The sequence below is a fragment of the Spermophilus citellus genome (assembly GCF_964194105.1).
Source record: "Spermophilus citellus genome assembly, chromosome: 18".
Lineage (NCBI taxonomy): Eukaryota > Metazoa > Chordata > Mammalia > Rodentia > Sciuridae > Spermophilus > Spermophilus citellus.
The window spans coordinates 16813523-16820908 of NC_138200.1; positions in this window are offsets into that span (position 1 = coordinate 16813523).

A 7386-nucleotide genomic window follows, 5' to 3' on the forward strand; every position below is an offset into this window, starting at 1 on the left:
GATAGGGTTATTTGTGGTTTTGGTGTTAACTTTTTTGAATTCTTTATATATCCTGGAGATTAATGCTCTATCAGAGGTGCAGGTGACAAGGATTTTCTACCATTCTGTAGGCTCTCTCTTCACATTCTTGTTTCTTTTTCTGTGAAGAAGCTTTTTAGTTTGATACTATCCCATTTACTGATTCTTTTTTTTAATTTTTGTACTTGTAGATGGACAGCATACCTTTATTTTATTTATTTATTTTTGTGGTGCTGAGGATCGAACCCAAGTGTCTCACATGTGCAAAGCAAGCGCTCTACCACTGAGCTACAGCCTCAGCCCCTAGTTTTTCTTGCTATGTTTTCAGGTTCACTAATATTTTCTTCTATCCAGTGATTTTTTAAAAATCTCAGTCACTGTAATTTTCATCTTTCAAGTTCAATTTGAGGTTTTAAATATATATATATCCCAGCTGGGCATGATGGTGCACGCCTGTAATCCCTGCAATTTGGGAGGCTGAGACAGGATGATTGCAAATTTATGATTAGCTTTAGCAAGTAAGTAAGGCCCCAGCAGGGATCCAGGGGTCCTGAAGGATGAGTGGCATCAGCAAAGAAGAGAGATAGGATGGACAACAGGTTGCAAGTTAGGAGCAGCCTTCAGAAGGATCTGCTGCCCCTAGAGGGGACTTTATTTTTATACCATTTTTGTAGGTATTTTTTGAGGCGGTTAATGGATAGCCTCAAAGCCAAAACTTCTTTGATTTACATAATTTTCAAAAGTTACAATCTTTTCTGACATATATTGATTACCTAAGATATTGAGTACATTGTTTAAAATATTTTCCTGTAACCTTTGCCAATCATGTTTAAACTTTTACATTTTTACCTCCATCACTAGGTGCTAGACTATGCAACTCTACTACATGTCTCCTGACCTATTATTCACTTTTAACTTTAAAACATACCTATAATTATTTCATTAACTTTTAACTTTAAAGCATACCTATTATTGGAGCTTTCTTACTTCTAATCTAAAGTCTGTAAAACACACTTAAAATAGTGAGAGCCTATTACTCTGAAGTGCCTCTAAAATATATCTAAAATATTCCCTGGAAATTAAAAATATTCTATTTTTAATTCCCAGGGTAATTTCCTTTTTTCATATAACCTATTTAACTGCTTTCTTAAAGAGTTTCCTTGATCCTTGGTCAAAGCACACCAAGTCCTACGTCTTTGTAATTTTAACTAAAGGGCAGGCTCTGCACCTCAACCTATTTGCCATTAATATTGGCTGTGTGTTTTCCATTCTCATCATAAATTCCTGTATAAGGCAAAGGAGGGTCTGTTGGTGGGAAATGTATTTTTATTAGCCTTTTGTCCTCGAGGGGGACCATAATCTTCCTTTAATTAAGTAACCTACATACGGTGGTCCTTGTACTGTTGGCACAGCGATTGTTTTTCTGTAGCTAGGCTTTTGCACAGGTTGTGGCTTTAGAACTGGTGGGGGGTGTATAAATTGTTAACCATGGGATAAACGTTTCCTGTAGCTTAGACTTGAGGAATAACACTATTGTTTGCATCCTGAGAGATATTGAAACACCTCAGGGCATGTCTTAATTGTACCCTTAGTCTCATTCTGGGAATTTTCCTGCAGTCTCAGGCAATATGTACTTTTATTATTGATTGACATATGCCCTGTTATCTGTTTCATGAGGATCATAAACAAAACACTTAACATTCCCCACAGTTCTGGTTTCCAGATGCTGTGGCCCTGTCACAGCATCCCCCACGCATGCTGTGACCCTGTCAAACAGCGAGTACAGGAATGCCTTCACCACCTAAGCAACTTAGTGAGACCTTGACTCAAAATAAAAAATTTAAAAAGGGCTGGGATTTGGCTCAGTGGTAAAATATTTTTTGTTTAGTACTAGTGGATTCAATCCCTAGTGCTAAACCAAAAAAATATATACATATGTGTATATGTATATATACATGTATGTGTGTATGTGTGTATATATATATATATATTGCTATGCATACATGTGTGTATATATGTTAAAAAAGATAAAGTCTTCTTAATTAATCCATTAACTTATAACAGGATTTTCTTGTATAGCTTTCAAACTTGATAGCTGTATTAAAATTTAAAAAGTACAAAAATTCAGAAGAGACAACCCAGGAATCATGTACTTAAAAATAATAGTGATGGGGGCATGTCCTACAGATATTAAACATTACTCTGAAAACACAGCACAAAACAGTTTAGTAACTGCATATGTCTGAGACACCATAGAAAGGGAACAGTGTCCAAACATAAATCAAAATACAATTCATTAAAACGAGTGTGATATTTCAAATGAGTGAAGAAAAGGTAAATTATTACCCCCACCAATCATTAGGAGAATGATAATGTATTAGGAAAAAGCACACATGAATCCCAACCTCAATCCTGAACATCAAATGCATTTTACATGGATCATTGGTATACAAAACTGTGAAGACAGTATAAGAAAAACAGTGACGAATTAGGCATGGTTATAACACTGAGACTGAAAAGGTAGGAACCCAGAATTCTAAAGATAACAATAGTTGGAAGGACCAATAACACAGTGAGAAATAAATACCAGCAATGCATACAAGAAAAAAAATCTAAATTCCTTTCTAATCAACAGAAAAAAACAATCATCTAACTTTTAAAATAAGCAAATATTTTGCTGAAAGTACATAATAAAAATTCATTCTCTCTCATAAATAAAAGCAAATAAAATGAAATTGTTTTCATCTGACAAGACTTAAAAACTAGGATTAATACTTGGTTAGTAAAAGTGCTTGGTATTCCCACACAAGGTTAATGGTAGTGCATATGATATCTTATTAGAAAACTCAATTATTTCATATATCTCTGTATTGAAAGTGCACATATAATTTGAATTGTCAATTCTACCTCTAAAATATGTCTAAAATTTAAAAAGTGATTAAATAAACAAAAATTCTCTGAGTAGAAGATTAAGTACATGATTCATTTGTGCAACAGAAAACCATGACACTTTTTAAAGAAATGAAGTAAGTAAGCCAGGTGCAGATGCTTCAGTCAGTAGTCCCAGCAGACACCTGAGGAACGAGGGTTATTTGCATCCACGAGTTCAAGACCAGCCGGGGCAACTGAGTGAGACCCCATTTCCCCACCTCAAAACAGTAATGAGGTGTATTCATCCATGTTGTTTAGACAGAATGACAGACAGGGATAGAGATACCAATACTTTCTCATAGAGAGAACCTAAGAAACTTTTTTAAAAAAATATTTACTTTTTAGTTGTAGTTGGACACAAAACCTGTATTTTATCTATTTATTTTTATGTGGTGCTGAGGATTGAACCCAGGGCCTTGCACATGCTAGGTGAGCACTCTACCACTGAGCCACAACCCCAGCTTAAACCTAAGAAACAATTTTTAACAGTGGCTTTTCGGAATGTGACTTATGGAAGGTTTCAAGTGCCACAGAGCTGTACATTTCATCTTGGACCCTTTAGTTTCACTTCAAAGTTTTTATCATAAACAGGTATTTTTTTTTTGCATTTTTAAGGAAAAAACACTCAAAAGCAATAATACTATTGCATGCTATCAATGAAACTAACCTTGTAGACAAGGTTTTCTTGCTTTGACCTCCAGGAAAACATCTTGCTTGAAGATGCTCATTTTAAAATTTCTTAAATAGTAATAACATTTGAAAATATAAAATTTCCATGTATAAAATTATAGAAAAATATGTCCTCATTTGGTAATTGTTCTGCCATAGCCCTATATAAGAAAAATAAAATAACATTTTATTGCAGTGAAATCTTTAATGCCAGATACTTATGAATGTGGACACAAATTAGAAAGTAACTAAGGGTCAGGATAGTTTAGATGCAGTATGATTGGTTTCTCTTTTTTCTTTTTGTGTGCTGGGGTTTGAACTCAGGGCCTTGTGCAAGTGAGACAAGCACTGTACCAACTGAGCTATATCCCCAGCCCCATGGTTTCTCCTTTTTAATGTCTCTACAATTTTTAAAAATATTCTTCTAGTTGTAGACATTTAGTTGTAAACAAATAAATGCCTTTATTTTTATTTTTATGTGGTGCTAAGGATCAAACCCAGTGCCTCACACGTGTGAGATGATTACCACCAAGCTGCAACCCCACTTTATAATTTTTATATTTATTAAAAGACATAGCATTCTTTGATTGGAATGGAGAAGTAAAGTAAAAGTGTTAGGGAAGAGAAAAATTTTTTAATTATATTTTGAGCTTAAAGGTAAATTGGTTCTTCATTTTATCTTGGTTCCCATTTAAAAGCTGTATACATATATACAAAGGGAAATGCACTTTAAGAATACTAGCATTTAGGGGCGCTAATGTTGTGGCTCAGTGGTAGAGCACTCGCTTAGCATATGTGAGCACTAGGTTCGATCCTCAGCACAAAATTGGTACAATGGAGTAAAAATCTGGCAATAGGTGGTGAAGCTGGAAGTATTTACAGCCTATAATAATCAACCTCACCTCTAGATAACACCTTGCAGAGACTGTAGACTCTAAGAGAATCAAAAACTAGGCAAAATAGTATTCAATATAGGATTTTTATTACAATGAAAAATTATTTACATCCTAATGACAGTTTAACCCAATAGTTGAGTCTGTTTCATACATACATGTCCAGGGTGAGGCTGCGATCTTTTCTGTTCTATAGAGTATGATGAGAGCTGCAAAGAAAAGTTCTCCACCTCAACCCCTGCAATACAATCTATCATTCCCATGTCTGAAATGACATCCCTAACCTGTGGTTAGGGTAGCCTCTAACAAAGTGTTCATATACCAAAGGTCTTAACAGATATTGGAAGTGAGAATTCCCAATAAAATAAGTTTTAGATACACTCAAATAAATTTTCTTTTCTACATCATTTGAAAAGTTGATTACATGTACTTGGAATCCCTCAAAGTAGATTTTGTTTTGTTTCTTTGACTTGCTCATTTGCATATTTTCCCAAGAAAATATTTTAAATATCATCAAGAACTAGTATTCCCTGAAATAAAACACACGAAGAACATTGGGGGTTTGGTCTGTATACTGTGTTAATCACAGGTCTGGAGACACCTGGTGCTTGGGAAAGGAAACTCACACATTAATAAAGACTGGTATTGTAATTAATTCTAAAATACTAGAGTTGTGAAGAATATAATCTTAATAAAACTGGTCTAGATTTTGCTTTTTAGGAGCTATCTTTGTCTAGTTTTATTATCAGGATTATTTTAGCTGTACAGAATTGTTAAACATTTGTTAAAGAGTATCTTTTATTTAAAGCTTTTAGCTGTATAGTTATCAGATTTTTTTTTTATTAAATGGGGAGCTCAGACACACACACACACACACACACACACACACACACACACTATTGGGTTCTACTGTATCAAGTCAACTGTAACACTTTCTTAGAGAAAAATGTAATCCTTCTATATCTTTACACATCTTGAAATTGAAATGAATTTTTCTGTGCAGGCACTGAACCCAGGGCCTTGTGCATGATAAGCAAGCACTCTTAACACTGACCTACATCCTCAGCCCTTTCTTATTTTGAGACAGGATCTCACTAACTTGCCGAGGGTGGCCTTGAACTTGCAATCCTCCTGCCTCAGCCCCTCAAGTAGCTGGATTACAGGTATGTGCAACCACATCCACTTACTTATTTTTTCTGTAGTTGTGTCACCTTTACCATCATTAATGCTCTATGTGTATTATCTTTTGTTTCTTTTCTTGGATTAGACCTGCAAAAATCTAGTCATTAATACTGTATCAAGTCTACTATTTTCTTTTTCTTTAAAGAGAGAGTGAGAGAGGGGAGAGAGAGAGAATTTTTAATATTTATTTTTCAGTTCTCGGCGGACACAACATCTTTGTTGGTATGTGGTGCTGAGGATCGAACCCGGGCCGCACGCATGCCAGGCGAGCGCGCTACCGCTTGAGCCACATCCCCAGCCCCAACTATTTTCTTAATTTCTGCTTTTTACTGTACTTGGCTTCCCTTTACTTCTGCTGGTTTTATTCTGGTGTTTCTGGTTTCTTTACATAGACGCTTATTCATTCCTTCACGACACTTATCCATGTGACAGATCCTGTGTTGTTCACTTTGCTTAAGTCAAGATGATGAAGATAGGCCCACAAATGAGACTTCATTAGTACATCAAACGGCATTATTTGCTCAATGAATAAAACTTTGGTGATATGTGACATGCTAGATGTGCAAGCATCTCATCATTAACTTCTAAATAGTTCATAATCCCAATTTTGATTTTAAATATTTTATTACTGAAATGTTAAATACATACAAAAGTAGAAATATTAAAACAATAAGTCACCATAAACAAATCGATGCACTTCAATGATTACCAACATTTTGCCATTCTTTCTTTTGCTGGAATATTTCAATGTAAATCTATGTATCTTACAATATCAGAAATATGTAAATATGTCTAACACATAGGATATTTTATTAGTAACCACATTGATAATATCATCCCTAACAAAGTTAATATTTCTAAATATATGTAACATTCAGTCCATGTCCATGATTCCTCCACTGTCTTCAAAACCTTTTTTAACATGTTGTTCAAACCAGATCCAAGTAATTCCCACACATTGTATTTAGTGATGTGACTCTTAACCCTACTCTATTAGTAAGGGTTGCTCCTCTCTGTTTTTCATGCCTCTCATTAGTGGACAAAATCAGGACATTTATTCTGTAGAATTTTACACATTCTGAATCTCATTGGTGACTTCCTTGTGGTGACTCTGACTTTATTCATTCATTCCACAAATCTTGGTTTAAAGAACTTGATTCAAAAGTATGATTCCTTCAGTTCACTGTTTTGGCAAGAAGGCCTCACAGGTAGTGGTATGTACTTCCTATTGGATTTCACCAGGAGGTGGACATTGTGTGACAGTCCCATTTTGACTAAGGCTAAAATTGGTCAAAGGATTCAGAAGTGGTCAGTACGATAAATCCACTATAAAGTCTTTCAACTAAAAGTCTTTTTATCCATGAAACACTGTTTTCAGGTCCATTATTCCATTAAAGTCTAAAAAATGATGGTTTTTCTAATCCTATCATTCTTTTTGAATTTATTGATTAGACTTTTTAAGTTAAAACAATACCCACTTGAATTTGATGAATTTTTGGTGATGCTGAAATTTGGTTCACAATTTAATGATTTTAAGAATGATGATCGTGTCATAGCATCTTGCACAGCTGACAAACCATATAATCACAACCAAGTCATAAACTATCAAACTACTATTTGTGGGGCTATCTCAAAATGCCCTATTTGTGTTGCTGAGGCTGGCCTCAAACTTATGATCCTCCTGCCTCAGCCT